Source organism: Leptonychotes weddellii, chromosome 9 (assembly GCF_054177405.1).
Source record: "Leptonychotes weddellii isolate Sample4059 chromosome 9, ASM5417740v2, whole genome shotgun sequence".
Taxonomy (NCBI): domain Eukaryota; kingdom Metazoa; phylum Chordata; class Mammalia; order Carnivora; family Phocidae; genus Leptonychotes; species Leptonychotes weddellii.
The window spans coordinates 108335371-108358152 of record NC_138377.1 but is presented as its reverse complement, the minus strand read 5'-3'; the positions used below and the strand labels follow the sequence as shown (position 1 = coordinate 108358152).

The window sequence follows — 22782 nt, the reverse complement described above, 5'->3', positions numbered from 1 at the left end:
AGAAGCTGTTAATTAATCTCAAGGGAGAGAGAAATGTTTTCCTAGTTCAGAAATCTAATACTTCACGGACCTGAAGGATATTGCACAACGGAACAGGCAGGTTCACCCGTGGACATTTTATAAGAAATGCATTGTTCCAGCCAACTCTGTGGAGCCCTCTTGGATGTATGTGGTCTGCAGCCAGCACGTGGGGACAGGGGTGGTGGGGAGCAGGGCATGGCGCTGGGTAAGAGATAACCCCCACCCTCCAGAGACACATTGTGGGGGGCCGAGTGTAACAGGGTGGACTGCCCCTGGTAGGGCCGGGGAGGGGGAGCCTCTGCAGGGTGGGTGAGAGGTGCACTGGGTGGTGAGCAGCAAGGCCCCAGGCTCAAGCGGGATGGAGCAATCAGAACAGAGCCCCTCAGGGCGGGAAGTGCAAGGAGGGACAAGGGCAGTAGCAAGTGCCATATGCCCTGCACAGCCCTCTTCAGGGTGGAGCTTCACCCTCAGCTGGTAAAAGATGTGACATCCTGACATGGCAAAGCCCAGCAGAATGTGCTAGACCATTTCTTTCGGTGAGTCTATTTTATCAGAGAGGAACCCTTACCCAGGGACTCCCAGCCGACTTTGGCTCACATTTCATTGGCTGGACAGGTCACCGGTCCCTGGCCAGGGGGATGAGGGCAGAATGGCTAGCCACTACCCAGCAGGACGGATCCCCAAGTCACTGGCCAGAGGAGGAGGACCTGAATCAAAATAGACCCAAAACAGCAAGGAAAAGGGGAATGTTGGGGAGTAAGCAACCCACTGTGCTCTCCAGGGGTGGGGAGAAGGGAGTGGTGGGGACAAAGAGGGGAGGTCACTTCACAAACCTGGTGGGGGTGATGACCACCAAGAGAAATAAATGTGCCTTGAAAACGAGGGGAAGGGTGCGTGGTGGGAGCTAGGTCCTGAGGTTCCTCCTCACTGGAGCTGTTCTGGTGGCATGCAGAGCCTCAGGCAAGGAGCAGGGCCTGACCTCTGTGTCAGGACAAGTAGAAGGAGGCGGGGGAAGGAATGGCCCCCAGATCAGGCAACAATGCCAGTAGAGGGGCCGACAGATCTGAAATCTACAGGGCCAAGGTGCCTTTCATGCCTGCAGGGCAGAGCATCAGGGAAAGCCTACCTGCTCTCCGTCCTAATGGGGGAAAGTGATGGGTCCAGCCGGATACTCTGCTGATGAAAGGCTTTCTATCTATTCACCTTGACGCGCTCACATCTTCACAAGCACCCGGGAAGCCAGGCTCAAATGTAGCCTTCTAGACTCCCTTGTAAGCCCAAGGAAGTAGCCCTGGCCTGGGCCCCGCCCATTCCCTTTGCTCCCACTCCCCACCCAGCACACTCCTCCCTACACTGGAAACCCCAGGCCCACAGGTGTGCCTAGCTACGGAGAAGCAACCCTGGGAAGGCCCAGGAAGCAGGTGGGGGGCATTTGGCAGGGAACTTCCAGGTCCCTGGTACCTGCTACATGGCCTAGAAGGGGCAAAGGCTCTGAGTGAGCATGTCCCCTGGGCCTGTGGGGAGGGGCACAGCTGGAGGAAGGCTCTGGAACAGGGTTCCTCTTGTGGGCTCTGAAGGGGGCAGGGGTCCCTGTACAGTGTGATAAAGGGATACAGGGAATGAGGGGAGGGAGGACTCTAGAGGGACACCCTGGGGTCCGGTCTGGGCCAGGAGGAGGATGGTAGTTCCTTCACTAAGACGGAACTTCTCAGGGAAATAGCTGAAGTACATGCTTTCCATATTCTTTCGGGATCTTTTTTAGATGGTGTCATAGCCCATTTAGTAGAACATGCCTCGACACACCAACCATTTCCCCATTAGTCCAGGGTTTGGGAAGGAGAGGAATGCAATGGTGGGTCCAGGGGAGAGGCTCTGCTTTTCTGTTTGGGTATTTTCTGTAGTTTTGTTTTTCAGTTTGTAAGAGTCTTGAGCGGATCTGTGCACTCAGGGAAGGAGTCCATGGACATGGGCAGAGCATTCTTGCTCTTTTCTGTTATGTATATAAAAGCCATATTCCTGGGGGGTCACATGTGGGTGGCTGGAGCCCTGGGTTCAAGGGCTCCCTTTCTTCCCTGCAGCCAAGTGTGGCCCAGCCTGGGGGCCCGACGTCAGAACCACCTGTGGACTGGGAGGGAAGAGGGAGTGTATGGGAGCCCTGGGCTGGGGGCAGGCCCTGGTCCTGGCTCTGCCCCACGGGGCACCCTTGGCTGGGGCGACCCCACAGCCCCTCTCTGAGCCTTAGGGCCCAGGCTCCGAGAACACTGGGCTCAGAGGCCCTCTCACGGAGAAGGGGCCAGTGACAGAGACAAAGGGATGAGACTGGAGTCAAGTCAGGGCCTAGGTGCCAGGCAGACCCCAGAAGGAGCCCAGTTGGCACACCCTGGACAAGAGGCCCTCTCTTGTTTTACAACTCTGTGTTTTCTTCTGTTTCCATGGTCCCCCGAAACCCTGCCTGGCCAGGCTCCAGCTGCGTGGGGTCAGATGTGAGGATGCAGAGTCCTGATCAGAAAGAAGGCATTGGGGCACACCCGTCCGGCCCAACGCCCACCCTCTGTGGTCACGTGCTTGCCAGCCAGGTGGAGACCCACAATGCAGCTTTGTGTGGCAGCTGGCTGGGAACATGCGCTGCGTGTCTGGGGAGCTCTGGCCGCGGGCAGTGCCAGCCGTGGAGGCCAGAGATGCCTGGGAGGGAGGATGCGCCCAGCCCAAGCCTCCAGGGCCCTGGGCCAGGGGCTCTCCAGGAAACACCTGGGCTGGCCCGGGGGCCCCTAATCACACCTGGGACCGTGGGGGCTGTGTCTGGGGAAGAGGCAACCTGCAACAGCGCCTGGCCCTCAGGCCCCCAAACTTGCAGGGCCTCCATCACTAGGCCTCTCAGCGGGACCGACACAGCCTGCCTCGGGGCAGGGGGCGGGTGCCAACAGAGGCCCTGGTCTCGGGTAAAATAAGACAATGAGGGCAGCCTCATCAATATTTATAAAGCTGAATATATCCGGTTTTTAATATAAGGTTTTTTTCCGACGTAAAAACATCCTTTTTTAAAAATGAAATGATTACAGGGGCGCCTGGGTGGCTCAGTCGTTAAGCGTCTGCCTTCGGCTCAGGTCATGATCCCAGGGTCCTGGGATCGAGCCCCGCATCGGGCTCCTTGCTCAGCGGGGAGCCTGGTTCTCCCTCTCCCACTCCCCCTGCTTGCGTTCCCCCTCTCACTGTGTCTTTCTGTCAAATAAATAAATAAAATGAAATGATTACAGTAGATAGAGGTGGTTTTGTGATGACACCCTTAATGGACAAAATAAAAAATTGGTAACCCTATTTTCATCCCTCTTCAAAACAAATTTGGTTCATGAAGCTTCCAGATGCTGACATTACGGCGCCGGCAGAGGCTGGCTGGGGCCTTGCGGAAGAGCCGCTGGCGAGCAGTCAGGCCTCTGTGGGAGGTCCCCGGTATGAGATGCTCCAGAGTTTCCAGATGCTGGCACTGGAGAAGGGGTTTCCCTCCACCCAGGGCCTTCTCCCCTCTGGAGCGGGAAGAGTACTGACTATTGAGGTTCCTCGCTTATGACTGAATCACTGAGCAAGGTATAGATGGAGTGTGTGCCCAGAGGGGAAGGTGCATGTCCTCCTTGTCGCCCCCACCCTTGTCAGCCTCCCCTGCTTTCTGCACAGCCTGCTCCCCACCAGCCTGGGGGAAGCAGAGTGGGGGAGTCGGGCCAGAGTCGGGAGCCAGGATGTGTCGCGACCCTGGGCAGGGAGACCCCTCATCAGGTCTTCCCTGAGGATGAGGTGGTGCTGGGGGACTCTTCACAGTTGCCTGAGTACTGAGGAGAAGGGAGATGCTTCTCCTCTGATAACTCAGCCTGACCTGAGAGAAGCAGAGGCCCCTCAGCCCGAAGGCACCGACCTCGTCCCCTGCCTGGTGGGGGTGGACAAGAGGGGGTGGCCGATCTGCCACGGCTGCCCAGCTGCAAAATCCTTCTGGGACCCTGCAGCCAGAGACCCTGCAGCCACATGGGTCCACAGGGACTTGGCTGACATGAGATTCTCTCAGGCCCGAGGCTGGTCCCTACCAGATTAGGCCATTTGGAGGGAACATCCGGGGCGTGGGGTTATCCCTAAAAAGGCCTAGCAGGAACATTGCTTTTCATTCACTGAAGTGTTTAAGAAACAAATGCTGTTTTGGTTCTTCTTTTTGAATGACGCAGCAGTTTAATTAATTAATTTAGGGAAAAAAGCTCTCAAATAGGTTTGTTTCCTCTTCGAGTTGGATTTGCATTAAGCTTTTTTTTCTAAAAAAAAAAAAAAAAATGCCGGAAGGCCTTTCTAACTGGGCCTGATTCTCCCAAGATTTTAACCCATTTCAGTTCTGTGGATAAGGGTAGGAATGGTGGCTGAGGGGGACGTGCCTAGAGCAGCGCAGAAAGGCCCGCAGCTCTGAGGGTTCCTCTCAGCCTCTCAGCCTCTCACCCAGGCTCCACAGGAACTCACAGTGGCTGCCTCCCTACTCAGAGAAAGGGAAGGGAAGAGTGGCTTCTGGGCTTGGAAATCATCTTACCCTCCCCCACCCCCGCCCCTCACTGCCCAGTCTGGGTCTTTCTGTGTGCTTGATGGGGATTGGGGGGGTGGGCACTGTGGGGCAGAGGCAGTGGGCAGGCCCTCACCAGATGCTGTGAGTTCTGTGCTGGGACCCTTGCGCCCAGTGTGGCCCCCAAGAAGTTCACGGCTTTAGTAGGAAGCCGGGTGGGCAAATGAATAAACACAGCCATACGGGACCGCACAGGTTGCTGGGAGAGCGAGAGGGCAGGGCAAGCCCCCAGGAAAGAAAAAGGATGTCCAGGGGCTGTGTCACCTGTCCAGACCAGGGAACAGGGAGTGTGAGGGCTGGAGACACGGTGCATTGTGCCAAGTGCAATGTGCAGTCTCGCTGGAGGGTTACAGGTGCTCCTCAACCCAGCCCTGAGTCCAACACACCAGGAAGGAGCTTCTGCAGAGCAGGACTCCCAGACTTTTCCCCAGAGCAGGGCACTTATAGTTCCAGGTGTGCTCACTCGAGTACCTGGAGGCCAGAGGAAGGGCTGAGGCTGGGAAGTGACCAGGGGAGGCACATGTCACCTGTTTTTTCTCATCTGGGCAGCGGAGGCTGCTGGGGGAGAAAAGCAAGGTCACGCACAAAGCACGCAAGGTGCAGAGGTCCCTAGGCCAGTCGAGTCATTGGATTTTCTCTGGGAGTGTGAGGCAGCCAGGCCACCCACCAGGAGGGGGTGGCCAGCGTGCTGGACACGGAGTGGGCGGGGGGCGGTGGGGGACAGTGGCAGAACAGACTCTCGACCAGCCTCGGGGTGGCTGGGCCGTGTGCCAGGGTGGCCTCAGCCTCCTCAGCCTGGTTCGGAGTCAGTGTCCCTGCCTGGTCCCTGGCCCAGAGGTGAGATGGAGCGCACTTGTTTCTGGGCCTTGTTGCTGGGGGGTGCCAGGGTTTTCTCTGTCAGACACGAGTGGAGAAGCCTCCAGCACCTTGCTCCCTCTACAACACCCACTGTCAAGGCAAAATCAGAAGGCCCTGAGCATCATTAGCTCTAGGACCTAGGTGGGCGACAGAAGCAGGGGGTGGAGGGGAGGCACCAAGAAATGGAGGAAATTCCCCAGGACTAGCTGGACATGGGGAGCTGTAAGCATCTAGCTGAGCAGGGCTCCCGGCCCGTTCCCTGGAATTTCAGAGAAGGCCACCGGGACCCTAAGAGGTTGCATGCTTGTCCCAAAAGCTTCGAAGTGCCCTCAGGAGCACGCTGAGAGGGGGCATTGAGGATGAAAGAAACATAATCCTTAAAGAGGTTCAACCTAAAATAGAGTCTAATATCTAAATGACAGATGCTTAATTTCCCACAATATTTCTGTCATTAGGCCTGGCCAGATAGTCTTGTTTGCCCAAGACCACGAGGGATGTATTTGGAGTTGCTGTACAGCATAGAGAGACCATCCCCCAAACATGCCTGTGGGCCCCACTGGCCCCTAAGTCAAGCCAAGGGCTTGCTTATGCCAGGGACCCAGAGCCCCGCACCTTGCCGAGGCCCGTCTGGCTGGAAGAGGGGCTTCGCAGAATAGGCAGGTGACCTCGGGCCCCGGCAGAGCCTCACCGCTCAAAACCGCTCTGCCCAACTCTGAAATCCCTTGGCAGGAGACAAAACTGTGTCTGCGGTGATTGGTGGTCATTTGGAGGGAACATCCAGGGCGTGGGGTTATCCCTAAAAAGGCCTAGCAGGAACATTGCTTTTCATTCACTGAAGTGTTTAAGAAACAAATGCTGTTTTGGTTCTTCTTTTTGAATGACGCAGCAGTTTAATTAATTAATTTAGGGAAAAAGGCCTAGCAGCACAGCACAGGTGGTCTGGGAAAGAAGGGGATACAATTCAGAGCGTGGCGAGACGGAGGCGTCTCAGACTTCTCCCCAAACCTGCCACCCCAAACACCCGAGAGCAAATAAGATCCAAGAGGGCATCCTGCCAAGCCACCTGCGTAAGATTCATTTTACCTAGAATGTCACATGGGTTTCCTATACTATTCCTTCTCCTCCTGGGTTTGTTTTAACTCTTTTTTAAAGGTGCTCTAAAGTAGTCACTGCTGCATACGGAGTGCGGCTCACCCTCCTGGCCCTCCTGCTCCTCGTTTGAGAACTAAGCTGCTGACCACCTGTGCCCAGCCCCTCCTAGCTGCAGCCCCCTGTGCCTGCATGAGGGCAGCAAGGCAGAGAGGGTAGAGCCTTGGAGGGAAGTGGGGACAAGTCCAGAGGCCCCTGACAGGCCTGATGAGCAGTTGTGGGGTGTTCGTGAGACAGCGGTGAGAAAGTGGGCGCAGGGGACCAAAGCCTGGAGCCAGCCTGGCCCGCCCCCCAGGCAGGCAAGTGGGGAGGAAGGAAGTACAGACAGAGGCCCTTCTGGGGTGCTCCCCTCCACCAGGGCCCCACTATCCTTGCCTGCTCCCTGTATTGATCTATAGGCCCGTCTCAACAGGGAAAAAGGAGCCTTGTGCATCCTGGACAGGGGACAGAGGAGGGGCTGTCCACTGGGCTGGGGTTGACACGTCAGAGATCATCTGCTGCCCTTCCCGGCAAGGGTCAGGCCTGGAAGGTGCTGAGCATAGCCCACCCAACGCAGCTCTTGATGGCCCTCAGGAGGTTGGCTTCATGCCATGGGGCAAGGCCAGTGGTCTGGGCGGTGTCTTCTTGGGGAGACGGAGGTGGTAGAATGACTTGGCGGGTTCCAAGCTGGAAGGGCTGGGGGAGGGGAGCAGGGGCAAGGGGCTTGAAAAGCAGGGGACCCACACCTGTGTTCTTGCAGAAGGCCCCCTGGGGAGCCCTCTTGCCCAAAGGAAATGCAATCTGCCTTCTTCCTCTTCTGTAGTCATTATTTATTTATCTGGAAGATACTTTGGTGGCAGGAATCCAGGGCTGCACACAGTCGACTCTAATGAGGGCAATAGGGACCAGAAAAGGGACAAAGCTGTCCCTCTGGGGCTGCCGTGGGAGGCTAAGAGCCTTTGCGCCTGCTCTGAAGCATGCTCCACTCCCTCCCAGCCTTTCACTCCCAGGCACGGAGGCGCAGGTGTGCCACTGGTCAGATCCTCATTTTACAGCTGGGGAGACTGAGGCCCGGGAGTCACCCCACGGGGCCACGTGCACACCCAGGGCTACAGAGGTGTTGCCCCGAGGCAGCCCAGCCGGGGACCTGGAGCTTTCCCCTGTACACTAGGTGCTGCCCGCCTGCTGTAAATTACAACTGCTGGTTGTTGCTATGGTGACTGGTTGTGTTATTCCACCACTGCTGAGCTGTGTGCACCGCCTCGCTCCAAGACGGTCCGTTTCTGCAGGAGTCAATGTTGGCCTCCAGGTGTGTGTGTGGATACCAGCCACCAGCTTGGCCCTGCACACTGTTCTTCCTGGCACGCCCTCCCTCTTCCCTGGGCCCCGTGGAGCCTAGGGCCCGGCCGCACTCAGCCCCACTCCTCTCCGTGGCTGCTGTGCGGGCTGCTGGTCTACCCCTCCCAGGTCCTGCGCAGTCAGCTCCCGTGTCTGCACCTGAGAGCACCCGCATTCTTGTTTAAGCTGAAGAGAACTCTTATATGCACGGACAGACCATAATCCATCGAACCCACCCCTGCAAATGGACAGTTGGGTGGTTTCTAATCTCTGGCTGCTACAAACAAATCTTTGAAGAATAACCTTGAATATTTGTCATTTTGCACATGGGAGAATGTTTGTAGAATAAATTCCTGGAAGTCGCATTATTGGGAAATAAGTGTATGCATTTGTAAGCCTGGTAAATATTGCCAAATGGCTGTCCATCGTTATTACCCATTGCATGCTTATTATGTGCCAGGCACTGACTTGACAGTGTGTCTGGATTATCTCATTCATCTCTCCACAACCCTGTGAGAGAGGTGATTCCTCTCTTCCTTTTACACACAAGGAAACTGAGGCTCAGAGAAATTTGGAAATTTGCCAGATCACTGTAGTATGTGTCTTTTGGGCAGGCGGGCCCAGCCCTGGGACCCCATTCAAGGTCTGTGTGCCCATGAGTCCATGGATGGGCCTTTTTCACACCAGCCAGCCTCCCCCTGGAACCAGGTGGCCCACCCTGGGGCCTTGGCACACACAGTCCCTCTGCCGATGAGTCCGTCCACCCCAGACACCGTCCCCAGCCTGGCGGGCTCAGCCTCAGGGGCGCCTGCTCAGAGGGGCCTCTCCCAGCTGCCTGGTCTCATTCTTCCCGGGTGGTTGCACAGTTTGAGGTAATGTCCTTCTGCCTCTGCTTCTTTCTTCTGGTCCTGTCACCTCCTGGCTGGACTGAGAGTCCCCTAGAGAGCTCAGCTCTGGCCCTGCATGGTGCACCGGGCAGTGCCCACTAAGCCAAGCTGCGGAGCACAACGGGGAGGAGCAGGGCAAGATCGGGGTCTAGAAGCACCCCGCCTCAGACTGCGGGCAGGTGGGGGCCTGGAGACCTCACTTCATCTGCATCACAAAATGGTTCGCTGTGCCCAGGGCAGAGATTGCTGGGAACCGCCTCCTTCATTTGCATAACAAAAGCGACTGCCCAGGGCCTGGGGGCAGCCGTTCTAAGCCGCTTTGTTGAGAGCTCTGGGCTGCGCTCGGCCAGCCCCAGCGCAGGTCGTTCCCGGCCTCCACGGCCACCCTGGCGGACAAAAGCCACATTGTGGGGCAAGCAGCAGCTGCCGGCATCTGCTCCCAGTGCCGCCGCCCAGAGCCCTGGAGGCTCCTCGGTGCAAATGCTGTCCTTGCCAGGGACACGGCTGCGCGGTCAGAGCCTGATGCCCGGGGGCCTCCCCCAGAACACCGGAGGGAGCGGGCTGACCCTACCTGATGAAATGAGGTCTCCAGGTCACCTGGTGACCAACGGTGACCCCAGATTTGAAGGAGGGAAGATAACTGCCATGGTATGTGCACCTGCCACATGGTGGGTGCCATAACCCACATTGAAATGTTAACGTTATTTGATGCTCCCCTCACAGCAGGTGTTTTTTTTGCTCTGTTCAGATGGGGAAACAGACTCAGAGAGGTTCCCGAGGCGGCCCAGCATCACACAGCAGAGCGGAGGTTTGAAGGACCCATCCCCTCAAGGTCTGTTCTTCTTGGCTATCCCTGAGGCTCCTCCCACCCCTCACTCCTTTTCCACTTTCCCTTTCTGAGCTTCTCAACCTTCTTTCTCTCTCCTGTGCCCCCTCCGCACCCCTGCATGGCATCTAGCTGCCTGGGCCAGCACACTGAACTCACCTGGGAGCCCCTACTGAGGCTCTTGCCTATGTCGGGGCTCCCCCAGCACATGACTGGACTGTCGGCTCTTGCCACGCTTCTTGGGGCCCATGCCATCGGCAGGCGTCACTTGCCTCCTGGAGCACTGCCCTCCCCCCCACCCCCCCAGCACACCCTGCTGATCTTGGGCTGCCTCTATTGTCACACCCAAATTAACTTCTGTCCCCGAGGGACCCACACACTCCCGCTAACCCACCCAGCCTTGCACACATCTCAGCTTCCCTGGATGCCCCTTCATGCTCCCGCCGAGCTTTGCTGCCTTCTGTCTGCACTAGCCATGAGTTCCCTCTGCATTTGGGCACCCTGGGTACTTAGCTCAGAAGCCACACCTCCATGCCTCCCAGCAGCCACCACTCATGGACCTAAATGAACTTGCCAATTGTACTCCACATGAGAACGCTGCAGCTTCTCTGGCTTCCGGGAGAGACGTTTAACCCTGTAGGGGTCTCCAGCTAACCTACCTGAAGGGGCAGGGTTGTGCGGGCCACAGATGGAAATGCACCCACGTGCCCACAGGGAGTGGCCAGTGAGGCCTTGACATGATATGAGCTGCATAGGGAAACCAACGGGTAAACCAACTGGACAGTAAGAGCACGGGAGGGGCCAAGTACCACCCAGAGTCCCCATGGGTTGTGCGGGGCAGTGCCTTGAACCAGGAAACAGCTGTATAGAAAGGGCTTCTCTCAAAGCAATGGCTTGCTTTAGGATAATCCTGTGCAGAACCATTCATCTTAGTGGGAGAAGCTAGAGTCATGCAGCACAGCTGGGGGAAGAAGGATGAGAGGGCGTGCTCCCTTTAGATCCAGGGGATGCCCCATCCCACCTGTGAGGAGGCTCCGTGGGGTTACAGTTGCCTCCACCAAGCTCAAGGTGAGCTTGAGAATCCCAGGCCCCTGCGCCTCTCTGGCAAAGCAGCCATCAGCCCTCATCAGGGAAACCCTGCCAGTCTGAAGCAGGCCAGAGGCCGGGAATTGGGAACACTTCATCCTCACCCCCTCGCCACTAGGAACATAAACACCCACACATCAGAGCATGCTCACTTCTTAGGTATCCAACTACATCTTACCGGGCACTGCAAATCTGAATGAGTCCCCCAGACTGTGCCAAGTCGACAGTCTGAATCAGAGAACAGGATCTGTAAGGCGATGCTGGGGGTGGCTGACGCTGGGCATCCTCGGCCCCTGTCCCGTGCTGCCTCTTACCACAAGAACAGGGAAGTCAGACTTGCTTCCTCAGTTTCCCCTGTTGTTTGGTGTAGCCAAGCAAAATGAAGCGAAAGTCGTCAGGGAACGTTGCTGCACAGAGAGTTTAAGTCATAGGCTCCCAACACCCTCCCCTGGCTTCTAGCCCTAACTGTGGACCCGGAGCTGTGGCCAGGGTCTCTACAGCAGAACACCAACACTTTAAGGAGGATGGAGGCTCAGGGAGAAGGAGCTGGGCCCTTGTCCACACCCTTGAGCCACTTCTCCCAGCCGTGGGAAGGCCTACCTCCTGACATCTTATTATGGGAGACCTCTATTTGTTTATGTGACTGTTGGCTGGGTCCTGTTCCTTGCAGCCCAAAGCATTTCTCACTTATAAACTGGGTTTGGAATCTGAACAGGGCTCTCACCTAGGTCCTGGATGTGGCCTTCGGGTGGCCCACTCTGCCTCTCAGAGCTGGGTCCCCCCTGTGCAGTGGGATCATGACTCGGGCATCACAGGGAATCTCAGGCAGCTTTGACTGCTCTAACAAGACACCACTGGCTGGGTGGCTCAAACAGCAGACATTTATTTCTCACTGTTCTGGAAGCTGGAAGTCCAAGATCTAGGTGTTGGCATCTGGTGAGAATTCTCTTCCTGGCATACAGATGGCCACCTTCTTGCAGTGTCCTCACATGGTAGTGAGAGTAAAAAAGAGCTCTCTCCAATTTCTTCCTCTTCTTTTAAGGGCACTAGTCCAATTGTAGTCCTTCCTCAGGAACCTTTTTTTTTTTTTTAAAGTATGAGCTCTGGAGTCAAGCTACCAGAATCTTATTTATTTATTTATTTATTTTTCAACAGAGAGAGACAGCAAGGGAGGGAACACAGCAGGGGGAGCGGGAGAGGGAGAAGCAGGCTTCTTGCCGAGCAGGGAGCCTGATGCGGGACTCGATCCCAGGACCCTGGGATCATGACCTGAGCCGAAGGCAGACGCTTAACAACTGAGCCACCCAGGAGCCCCCTTCCCCAGGACTTGTCACCCTTGGCCTTCCCAATAGGGGAGGGGAGGCAGCAAGGCCCGGAGGGCTCTGCTTCTTGCCTCCTAGCTGAGAGGCCTTGCCTGGTCCAGGAATCACACTGGAGTGAGTCTGTGTGTCCCAGAAAACCCAGCACAGCCTGCTTCAGGAAGAGAAGAGCTCCATGTCCTCTAGTAAAAGCAGCCCTGAGGGAAGTAGCAATGTGGGTGTGGGGGCTCCTTAACCCTCATGGCAGCTTCTAAAGCTCCAGCAATACTCTGGGTCATGGTTGGTGGGTGCCAGGAGAGCAGAAGGCAGCAAGGGTTCACCTCTCCCTGTATGGGGGTTTCTTGGACATGGTATTTCTCTCCATGCGTCCCTAAGATCCCATTGGTCCAAATGCAGTCATGAGGCATGCCCAGCTCCAGGGGAGGCTGGGAAAGTCAGAGATTGTAGGATCTTTTTCCCTGTCTCTGCATCGGAGGCCCTTGGGGGATATTTCCAGGGTGCAGCAAGACTCTGAGTGGGGGTCACTTTCAGCACCTCCCTCTGGGAAGTGGCCTTGGGTGCAATCTTAGGAGCCGACTCTTCAACCACAGAAATCCCTCCCCTGATGGGCCCAGTTCCACACTGCCCGTGGTTCTGTAGGGGAGGCATATCTCACCGTGGCACTTGTGAAATTATAGAAAAAGAACAAAAATATCTCTTTTTCAAAAAAGAGCTTCGGTTTCCCAAAAGGAAGGAAGGGGGATTGCGCCGTGGCATTTCTGGCCTCTCCCAGGTCCTATGAACTGCGGTGGAATCAGATACCTTCCAACTTTAGCAACGAAGGGCCTCAGGCACACTTACTCTCCGTGGCGGGTTGTACTTCCTAAAGAATGCCACGGTAATCTCTCCCATTCCCCATGCTCTGCTAGAACCTTGCTACTTCCCCATCAAGAAGTGGAGTCCATGTCTCCTCCTCTTGAATCTGGGTGGGCCTTTTGACAGCCCCAGTCCCAGACTCTGGTGGGAAGTGCTGCTGAGTGACTTCTGGATGCCAGGTCATAAAAATGCACTTTCCCTTCCATCCCTTGGGACGCTGGCTCTTGGAAGTCAGCCCACCATACTGGGAGCAAGCCCCAACAGCCTATAGAGAGGCCAGCTTGCAGAGGAATCAAGGCCCCAAACCCAAGCCAAGGCTGAGCCCCCAGTGGACCACCAGGACTAATTTACCAGCCATGTGGGGGAGCCATCTTGGAAGTGGGCTCTCCTGAGACAGTGGAGACGCCCCCGCTGACCCTGAGTGGAGCAGAGAGGAGCCAACCTCTCTAAGTCTTGCCCAAGTTGCAGAGTTGTGAACGAAATGGACTACAATGGTTATTTCAAGCCACTAAGTTTTGGGTGGTTTTTAGGGAGCAATAGTAACTTCTATTTCAAATGAGTTTCACAAAGGGATGGTGGGGTAGAGACGTGAATCCAGGACTCCTGACTGTAGTTCTGGTGCTCCAGGACGGCTGAGCAGGAGATACGTGTTCTGGTTGACCAGGTGGGAAGAGCTGAAATACCCCCTGGGAAATGGGCTTCAGAAATCAGAGGAGCTGTATGTGATGAAGGTGACCTGGTTTGTTGAATGACCCGAGGGTCCTGCTGGCGCAGACCCGGACCTCTCATATGATGACAGACTCAGTGCTCCCCTCCGGCAGCCTCTCTCTCCCACAGTGGAGCACAACCACTCCCCACTCACCTTCTTCCCCAGGCAGAAACCACATCATGTTACCTATCCCCAGAGGCCGCAGGTGACTGGATCAGGAGTGGGCCTAGACCCCAAAGTTCCCCATCCTTAGGTGGCCTATGACTTAGTCTGACATGAGAGGCTGTGTCCAAATGGATTATTGTGATGATCTGAATCAATAAGTTCACTCAGGAACTTAACTTACAAACACCAAGCAGACCACCCCATTTGCAGAAGAACATCATGTAGGAAGAGGGCCCAGAAATACAATGATGAGTCCTGTGCAAGCCAGGTTTGAAGAAAGAACAATATGAATTTATCAGTTAGGATCTGTGTTCCTCTGTTAGTAAACCTGGTATAAATATCAAGAACTGCTAGTACCCTTCCCTGTAAAAGAAGTTCAGTGTTAGAAAATTCAAGTAAATTATGGGAGGTTCCATGATGTCACTAGGGACACAGGCTCCATTCAGTTTTCTCTTTGATTTGTAGCTATGCCTTCAGCTTTGGGGCTGCCTCATAGTCACAAAATGGCTGCTGGAGCACGAACTATCACATCTGCATCCGGAGCAGTCAGCAAGAGGAAGAGGGATAGGGCAAATGCCAGCTGTTTCTTCCCATTCTTACAAAGCTTTTGGCAAATCTCACCCAACAACTTCTACATCCATCTCACTAATCTTCATCTGCTTTGGGGGAGGCTTAGAAATGTAGTCTTTTAGCCAGGCATCTTGCTGCTTAGCATAAAATTGCAGGATGAAGGGGATAATGGACACTGAATAATGGGTAAGTATGGTAGTTTTCAAATATGTCCCCAAATTTTTGGACATTTCTCACTTCAAAAGGTAGAGCTTAATCTCCACTGCCCCCTATGCCTACCCCCTTTGAATCTGGGCCAGACTTAGCAAGTCACTGAAGAGCCAATGATTTGAATGTGGCAGAAGTGACATCAGAAAAAAGGATAGCTGTCGCTTGGCTCTCTCTCTAGACCTCTCGCTCTGGGTCAGGGAAGTCAGCCACCGTGTTGTAAGGACACTCCAGCAGCCCCATGGAAAGGACCGAGTGAAAAGGAATGGAGGCTTCCCACAAGCAACTGTTACTGACCTGCCAGCCATGTTGGGAAATCACTGTGAGTCTCATTCTCCAGCCCCCGTCACGTCTTCGGATGACTGCAGTCCCAATGTCATGACTGCAATCCCATGAGACCCCAAGCCAGAAGCCCCCAGCTTAGCCCTTCCCAAATCCACAGAAACTGTGAGTCATAGTAAATGTTTATTGTTATTTTGAACCACTAAGGTTGGGGCTACCTTGTTATGCAGCAAGAGCTGGTCGACACAGTAAATAATTAGCAATGACTGTCACAACAAGTAAATAGGGAGAAAAACGGTCTGTACATGCGCGAGTTGGCAGAAGAGCAAAGAAATGGTTCTTTTCCTGGAGAAAATAGCAATCATCAGCTCTTCAGTGTTTTTCAAATTAAGTAATGGAATTAAATAATGAATAAGGAAGTTATGGAAACATGGAATTTTGGAGAATGTGTCAGAGGGGCCAGGCCTAGGATGGCCAGAGTCCCAGTCATTCTCCTGAGGAGGAGGCTGGGCTGCAAGGACTCTAAATGGGTTGTGTGCCAGATGCATGGCATGGAGCTGAACATTCACCCCTCTTGTCAGAGGAGGCTCTGAGGAGGCAGAGAGCTCACCACTTGGGGTCCCTGAGTGCACCTACCAGGCAGCTGTGAGCACCAGGGGAGTCTCAAGTGAGTCCCTCAGTCAAACACAGAATAAGTCCCCTTGAAAATCCTTTAGCTCACCCATAGAGTCCAGATGTCAACGAAAGGCTACCATCATTGGTTTCCCCCTTCCCAGGACTGAAAGAGATCATTTTTCTCTGAGCACTAGGCCAGTCATTTCTTGGTTTAAAGAAACCATGTTTCTTCCAGTTGCTATTGCTGTGTGACGAACAACCTCCAACACAATGCTCTAAAGCAACAACCATTGATTTGTGGGCTAAGAATCTTGACGGGTCCTGGAAGGGATGGTTTCTTTCTGCTTCACCAGTGTTTGGGGCCTCGGCTGGGAGGTCTGGAAGGCTGGAGGACCTGAGGGTCGACTGCCAAGATGCTTCTTCACTGACATGCCTGGCGCTGTGGTGGGGATCAGCCACCAGGTCAGGGTAGCTGGATTTCTTATACGGACGCTCAGGGCTCCAAGAGGGAGAGAATGAAATACCCTCCAAGAGAGCCAGGTGGGAGCTGGGGGGAAGGAATGGAGGCTCAAGAAGTCACAAACCTTCCCTTCTACTGTACTCAATGGGTTAAAGCAGTCAAGAGCTGTCCAGATCCAATGGGAGAGGTGTCAAAAACTTTGAGGCCATTTTTTAAAAAGCTGCAACAATGTTGCAACAATGTTTAAAACTGCCTTGTGATATTGCAACAACGTCTGCTTTCAAGTGCCGGCTCCCCTTAGCTTGGCAGTGTCCTGGAGGCCCAGGGCATCCCTGGTCCCTCCTGGCTGGCACTGCAGGCCTCCCCAAGGGCAGGGGCAGCTCCTGCACCACTGGACCTCTGTGTCACCAGCACGTGGTGGAGGTGCGGTGGGTAGAAGAGTGTGTGCCCCTCCCGAATGGGTCTGCAAGTGGGCTGCTCACCTGCCCCTCCCACTCTTGGCCATCCTGGGAGTCTGGTCTGCAGTGCTCGAGTCCAGACTTCTCAGTCCAAGAGTTCCTGCCTCACCATGACATTAAAGGGGGACTTCAAGGCGACAACAGAATGTGGATGAGGAATTGTCCCATTCCCTGGGCACCTGCTTCCTGAGGGGCTGTACAGCTGAGGTACTGGACACAGAGGGGAAGTGGAGTGGACGATTGTCCAGTACCTGACCCCAGGGCTGGCCCAGACCCAGGGGCATCCTCCTGCACTGGGAGAGGAGCCTTTGGGGGGCCTACCTCATGGTCACCCACCAGACCCAAGGCAGACCACTCAAAGGGGCTTAATCAGCAGTTTCCAGTGGAAACTATTTCTGGACTTCCAGGAAATGATTTCTGATCAGAGATGGCAGCCTCTTGGCTGCTCTCAAGTTACCTGTAATGAGATTAAACTAATTCATTTTCAACTTCTCCTCTCCTTTTCCTGGTGGGGGGCGGGGTGGGGAGTGCTGGGAGGGAGGGGGGAACATTTCTTTTTTCCTGAAATGTCAATAGCCCTGGTTGTACAGCTATCTGTTTTACCTGTGAAAGAAGTTTCATACCAAATACCAAATCAGGAAGCTCCAGTTCAAAGAGGCTCACACAGAATCAACTCAGACTACATTTTGAAGATATTTTAAATCAACTAATTTAACTCTAAAACCAGGTATAATAGCTACTGACTCTCTTGATTTACTATCCTATGGAGGAAACCCAAAGCCCAGAAAACCAACTGAACATATGGCAGGTGTGGAGGATGGATGAATGTTCTTCCCCCCTCCCCCCAGAGGAGACAACAGACCCTATGTCCCCCAAGAGCTCACCTGACCATGAATCAGGTGGGCATGACCCAGCAGATTGTCTCCGGCCCCCATTTCTGGGATTTCATGATGCCTAAGCAATATCATCTGGAGTACTAGCATAAAAGAATCCTGCTTCATTTGTATACTATCAGCTAAACCTCACCACCCTTCCTGTTCTTCACCTAAGTCCTGCATGCAAACAGCCAAGAATTAAAGACAGCCTTATCCTATATTGTCTATTGCAAATCCTCCCAATCCCATTAATGGGAATACTCATTAGACAGGATTTCCATGAGAGCTCAGAATGGACCAGCCTTGCTCTGATTTAATTGATTTGATAAATCCCCCCATTAATTAGCTAGCTTCCCATAGGCTGGGGGTGGGGACACCAACATGAGGTGAAAGAACTCCAGGCTGATGCTCTGGGCTCTGAATCTTGGTATGTGTGGCCGGGGCGGGGGTGGGGGTGGGGGGAAGTCTCTCAAGCCGACTGAGGCTCAGTTTTCTCACCCATAAAATGGGAAGGAATGGCACCTTCCTTGGAGCATGTCCATGTGTCAGGGGAGTTCTGAAGTGTTCCCAAAGGTTGGGGCTTATCGGTACTGACCGGGGCTTGGCAGGAATCTCCGAGTCGTGTCAAAAGGATGAAATGCAGCATTTGACCCTGAACACCCACCCAGGGAAAGGATCACAAATTACGAACAGCAGACGACCAAGGGGTGAGACTGGGAGGGGACACACAGAACAGGCGATTATCATGGCAACCAGAGATCCTCCCAGATTATCAGGAAGGAAGGCGGGATCCCATGTCAGTTGCAGTGTTTAGGAGTGAGAGCCATCTGCTCCAGCAAGCCTGGAAGGGACCATCCATCATTTTAACATGCTTTCCTCCTACATTTGTTGCAGACACTGTAAATATCTCTTCGGTCTTTCGATGGCTGGTCTCAGAAGCATTTCTGGTTTTAATCTTTTGCCTTGTAAGTGTGCACCAGATGTGAAGCCGGCTTTCATCATTTAGGACCTGATGAATTATTTTGTACTCCAGGACCACTGGGAGATGGGACATGAAAACAGTTTTCTACCCCACCCCCATGTCATACAACAGAGAATGGCTTGTTCTCCTTTTCACTCATCAAGCCATCAGTGACTGTGATGAGGTTTGGGTCAGAAGTTTTTCATCCAACCATCCAACTCTGAAATGGTCAGACTTGAGGGCTGCAAAGGCTCAGGGTCAAAGTCCTCCTGGAGCGAGTAATTCTTTATGATACTGTGACTAAGTCAGGAGACAGGAGCCTGCGAGTGACCCCTGGACTGGGCTGGATGAAGAGGACACTGCTTGCCTTCTGTGAGTGGGGGGCCCGAGCATCAGGACATCACTGGATGGTCCTGGATAAATCCCAGCCACCCTCAGCCCAGCTCTGGGCCATGGCTGCAGGATTTAGAGGCAGTAACCACCCTGGGAAGGAGAAGTAGGGAGGACGATGCCCAGAGCGGGCACCCCACAGCCTGGCTGCCACGAAGAAGCCAACTCTAGAGAATAACACTGTAGAACAAAGCACAACCCTCACTTTGCCTGGCACCGAGCCCCTTCTACATGTATCTCGTTTGCTTATTTTTCTCCCATCCTTTCCTCTCACTTGTGCTTTTACATTAGTTAAGGCAAGGTAAGCCCCAGTAACAGGTAGGCCCTGAATTGCTCTGGCTCAAATACAGTGACCATCCAGGAGAGCACTGTTGGCCAGATTTCTGGGTCCCTGTCTCTTCTATTTGGTGGCTCCATCATCCCTGAGGGCTTTGTTGTCATAATCATCCAGTTGGCAGAAGGGGAAAGAGAACACACAGGTTAGAAACCCACCCTCTTAAAAGCCCCAGGGCACAAGCAGCCCACAGCCCCTCCACTCATATTCTCTCACTCAGAACTGGGTCACCTGGCCACATATAACTGCACAGGTGTGTGGGGAATGGGGTCAGTCACTGCTATAGAAAGTGGGGATAGATTTTGTTGCTGTCTTAGTCCATCTGGGCTGCTATCACTGAATACCACAGCCTGGGTGGCTTATAAACAACAGACATTTATTTCTCACAGTTCTGGAGGCTGGAAAGTCCTAGATCAATGTGCCACAGATTCTGTGTCTTGTGAGAACCCACTTTCTGGTTCATAGATATGAACCTCACAAAGCGCTGGGTCCAACACAGAAAGGGCAAAGGGGCTCTCTGGAGTCTCTTCCGTGAGGGCCCTTATCCCATTCATGGGGGCTCTACCCTCATGACCTAATCACCTCCCTAAAGCCCCACCTCACATGAGGGGTTAGGTTTCAACCTATGAATTTGATGGGGAGGGACACAAGCGTTCACTCTACAGAAATTGGGTGCTGGTAGTCTGACATCTATTTTTTTTTTTTCCTTGAAAATAGATTTAATCTTACTCAAATTACAAATGTTCTAAGTCTCTCTCCAAAACCACCTCCAAAGTTCTCCTCTTGACAAATGAAAAATTTTCTGGGGAAAAGTTTTGAGGAGAGTAAGAGAAAACATCACATTTTTTTTTTTAGTGTTGATCCATCTAAAGGTACGTAATCAAAAAATGTCAGTGTCTGACCTGTCCACAAGGTGTCTGGATCATTCCTTCCAAAGGAAAAGGTGGAGGGAAGAATCACAATCACTGCTGTGATTTGAGAACATTTTTATCTACCATGTCAGTTAACAGTGGTATAATATGCAAAGACCAGTGGCCCGACCAGTGGCCCTCCAGGGAAGGTTTCATGGAGAGTCTGACACATCTTTTAATTGTGATTAGTCCTTCCATCAAAGTTATATATGCAGATACCTTAAAGGTGCAAGGTTTGTTATGAAACAGCAATCCCTCAGCTTCCCTGCCTTCCTTCCCCCATCCCAGAGACAACCCTTCTTGCCTCTTTTCCCTGATTATTTCTATAACTCAAACAGCGCGTGCTTGAGTTTTCTATTGCGTAACAAATTACCACAAGTTTTAGCAGCTTTAAACAGCCATTTGTGATCTGGCAGCTCTGTAGGTCAGAAGTCCAGGAATGGGCCAGCTGGCTTTTCTGCTCAGGTTCTGACAAGGCCAAAATCAAGCCATCACCCAGGCCATATTCTTCTCTGGATCCCAGGGCCCTCTACCAAGCTCACATGATTGTGGTTGAAGTCTGTTCTCTGCAGTTGTAGGGCTGAGGTCCCCAGTTCCAGTTATCATCTGGAGGCCAGTCTCAGCCACCCATGTTCTTTGCCATATAGCCTCTCCTCCATCTTCAAAGCCAGCAACATAAAATCTCTCCCACCTCAAATCCCTCTCATGCTTCCAATCTCTCTGACCTCCCATATCTGACCCCCAGACCCAGATAAACAGGCTCATGTGATTGGGTCAGGCCTACCAGATAACCTCCCCATCTTAAGGTCAACTGATTTGGGCCTTAATCACATCTGTTAAATGCCTTCGCAGAAACACCTGCATTAGCGTCTGACTCTGTGGGAGGAGGTATGTGTAGAACGGGGACTGGAATGTTGGGGGCATCTTAGAACTCTGTCTGCCGCAGCATGATCACATCGCTACCTCTTGGGCTTTCCATTTGGGGTGCTGGCGGTTACCTCCCCATATATAGATGTGGACTTAGCTTCCTTTCCTTTTGCCTCTTCTGCCCATGTTCACTCCTCAAAAGGTCCCATTAGAGTGACATAGAACAGTTCATTAGATCAATGCTCCATGTTCGGTATTCTCGTGAAAATACCCTCTGTAACTGAGCCAAGTGGTCAACTACAATGGACTCCTTTTGTTTTCTTTGGAGCTCTTGATTGCTTTCTTTTTTGTTTACTTAGTTTTCTATGTAATTACCATTAATTCAACCCCAAACTCTTTGCCAGTTTTCTCAATATCCTCAGAAGTCACATTTTGTGGAAGTCACAGGTTTTGGGGAAAGTATTAATACTTCGCTCAGTAGCTCAGCTCTTGTCTTCTGGGAACCTCATGGAGCTGCACCTGGCTCCCTGTGGGTAGGGCAGTCCTTGTGACCATTATGAACAGAAGTGACTGTCAGTGTTCCAGAGCATGGCTGCCCCATTGATCTGGGTGCTGGGATGAAGGTGATCATGCCCCAGAGCAGTCCCCAGCCAATCCTCGATGGATTAAGAATTAAAGTTTTGGTATTTGAAGCCACAGAACTTTTGGAATCATCTGTTACTATAACATAACTTAGCTGCTCCTGACTGATAGAGAGTAGTAACCAGTGTGGGGTGTTGCTGCAACAGAAAATAAGATTTGTTGCATTGGCTTCAGGGCTGATGAAGGCAAAGAGAAAACTGATGGTGGAGGCTGGAAGGATAGCCATCATGTATCCAGTGATAGAGTATTTGGTAAATTGTCACCTGGGATAACTTGGAAAAATCAGAGAAAAGAGACTTAAGGGTATTACTCTACCATCAAAGATCAAGAGGCTCAAGGAAACTGCAATTAAGTTGAGAGAGAAAAGCATGTATCAAAAAGCACTGGAAAGAGGCTATTGACAATGTAGCTAACTGGAATCAAACAGATTAGGTAAGAAGTTAACTACATTTTGATTTAATCAGTTAGTAATATTTAAAATGAGAACAATTTATCTTTAAAAAAAATCAACGAAGTTCAGCCTTTTGATGTGGGTCAGAATGCTATACCCTCAGCCGCCAGGCCACCAAATGTATGCAAGTGTTGACTAGGGGTGTCTAAATCGCAGAGGAAAGCTACCACAAGGGACTCTCCAGAACAGTCATGAGACACACCACAGATAAGAAGGACACAGAAGGAAGAAATACAAATTAAAATATGCACACACATTAGTGAAACCATGGAGAAATGACATTTCCAGATCTGTGACTTTGCAAGTTGATACTGTTCCTCTGTCTCTTTGGTGTTCTCAAGTTCGAAGGCATTAAAAAAAACTTTAAATATATATCTTATGCTGTATAAGTACACCATCTATAGTTACTTTTTTATTGTCATTGCAGAATATTTTACAGTTCTTCCTTGGTTATAATATTTTCACAAGAGTCAAGTAGCCATGAACATTGAAATTTGAATTTTGTTGCATTCTTATATGGATTGAAATGGGAAAAACTTACTGTTTGCTCTAGAGCCTATGTATCTTAAGAAATCATACCTAAAATGCCTCTCACAGCTGTCCTGTTTTTAAATGAGAGGCATAGACTATATTTATTGTCTTCCTCATGTTTACATCAATGTCCTGTTGAAAATATTCTAAAAATATAATTATTTAAGAATAAAAAGAAGAGGGGCGCCTGGGTGGCTCAGTTGGTTAAGCGACTGCCTTCGGCTCAGGTCATGATCCTGGAGTCCTGGGATCGAGTCCCACATCGGGCTCCCTGCTCGGCGGGGGGTCTGCTTCTCCTTCTGACCCTCTTCCCTCTCGTGCTCTCTGTCTCTCATTCTCTCTCTCTCAAATAAATAAATAAAATCTTTAAAAAAAAAAAGAATAAAAAGAAGAGAAGTTAACTAAATTTTTGAGAGAAGTAGTAGTGCCAAAGAAACTATGTACAAGGACT

The 22782-nt window shown here is 52.4% G+C and overlaps 1 long non-coding RNA gene across 1 annotated transcript; it reads left to right on the top strand.

Moving 5' to 3' along the window:
* Window positions 1–8520: 8520 nt before the first annotated feature.
* Window positions 8521–22509, top strand: LOC115943962 (uncharacterized). Its single transcript, XR_004078531.2, has 3 exons — window positions 8521–9465; window positions 9566–9649; window positions 18139–22509. It is a non-coding gene; the product is annotated as an uncharacterized LOC115943962 (long non-coding RNA).
* The last annotated feature ends 273 nt before the right edge of the window (window positions 22510–22782 follow it).